Source organism: Marmota marmota, unplaced genomic scaffold (assembly GCF_001458135.2).
Source record: "Marmota marmota marmota unplaced genomic scaffold, marMar, whole genome shotgun sequence".
Lineage (NCBI taxonomy): Eukaryota > Metazoa > Chordata > Mammalia > Rodentia > Sciuridae > Marmota > Marmota marmota.
In genome coordinates, this window is record NW_026005634.1 from 2720 (window position 1) to 4529 (window position 1810).

Consider the following 1810-nt stretch of genomic DNA (forward strand, 5'->3'; position numbering starts at 1 on the left):
TCATTGAAATTCAACATAAGGATGTCTCACTTGAAAAAAATTATAAGTGGACCTACAAACTTTCAGAAATTGGGCTAAGAAACAAAAATAATCCATATTCCATAAATTCTGCCTGTGTTGTGTGAACAACTTAACCTCAAATGCATTAACTGCCCACCATGTGCTTTCATGGAAAAGCACCAAGAAGTTTGTTTCCCTCAAACCCTTTTCAAAAAATTGTCCTCATGTTGATGAACACTGGTCTTCCATTTGTTTTACACAAGGAGAAAGATCTGTACAGGAATCTTCTGAATAAAAAATTGTAGCTTAGCAGAGCGCAGCACACACGTCCAGAAGGCGGGCAGCTTTGGAGCAGAGGTGCCACAGCAGCCGCGAGATTCGGACCGAGCTTGAGCCCCAGAGCTGCCCCAGACAACCACCCCGGCTCCCCGATGGCGCTCGTCCGTCTGTCCCCAGCCCTGCCGCCCAGCCCCAGGACCCGCGCCTTGAGCGCCCCCCGCCACCTTCCTCTTCCTGGCACTTCCTGCCACCAACCCGCTGGCCACCATATTGGTGGAGCTGGAGGAGGCCCTGCAGCTCCTGGGCGCCAAGGGGGCCATGGGGAGGGCGGCGAGGTGTGCAGGGGCAGCGACAAGGGCCGTGGTGGCCCCATGCATAAAAGCAGCGGCAAGAAGAACCAGCCGGTCAAGTACAGCCAGCTGGTGGTGGAGACATCCGCAGGCTGAGCAAGCAGAAGCTTGTCGCTGGTGGGCATCTATGCAGAGGCCAGTAAGGTGGAGGGGTTCAACCAGCAGAACAGCTGCACCTACCTCAAGTACTTGGTGCACGCTGGTGCAGAATGACTTGCTACAGCAGGTCAAGGGCACAGGCGCCACCGGCTCCTTCAAGCTCAATTGCCAAAAGCTGACGGCCAGCTAACGGTGCACAAACCCAAGAAGCAGGCAGCACGGCGCCACACGGACCCCTGACCCACCAAGGGTGCCACAGCCAACAAGCACGCACCTGGAAGGCCACTGCCACCGAGGACAAGGGCAGCAGCAGCAGCAGCAGCAAGGCCAAGAAGGCAGCGGCTGGGAGCAAGAAGTTGAAGAAGGCAGCCAAGCCCAGTGTCCCCAAGGTGCCCAAGGGCTGCAAGTGAGCGCCCAGGCCCCACACGCGACAACGGGGAGGGGGACAGTCCCTGCTGGGCCACGACCTCCCCTCCCCTCCCCCACGCGCCGCTCTGGCCTCCCCTCCCCCAAGCGCTGCAGGGAGATTTTTGAAACAGCCCGGGTGATGCCCTGATTGGCTCTGGCCCTTAGCAATGGCCGTCGCCATGGTTACCACCCCACCCGGCAGCCAATGGGCAGGGCCCTGGTTGGCTAGCTGAATTCAGCCTCCAGGCCTGGCCCCCTCCCTCTTGCCACCTCTGGGCTGGCAACAATTGCTCAGGGTGCAGGGTAGGGCAGCGCTCCCCTCCCCACCCAAGGCACAATAAAACATTCTTGACCTTTGCCAAAAAAAGAAAAAAAGATTGTAGTTTAGACAGAAAGATTTAGAAGTGAAACGTGGTGGCACATGCCTGTAATCTCAGCAGCTCTGGAGGCTGAGACAAGACTCTCTCAAATTCAAAGCCAGCCTCGGGGATGGTGAGGCACTAAGCAACTCAGTGAGACCCTGTCTCTAAATAAAATATAAAATAGGGCTGGGGATGTGGCTCTGTGGCTGAGTGCTCCTGATTTCAATCCCTGGTACTCACCCCCCTCCAAAAAAAAGAAGGACATAGAAATCTGTAACTTTTTTTTACAAGTCACCTTTGAATAGTTTTGGA

At 55.6% G+C, this 1810-nt stretch overlaps 1 pseudogene; it reads left to right on the forward strand.

Moving 5' to 3' along the window:
* Positions 1–431: 431 nt before the first annotated feature.
* On the forward strand, positions 432–1401 carry LOC125614651 (annotated as a pseudogene).
* The last annotated feature ends 409 nt before the right edge of the window (positions 1402–1810 follow it).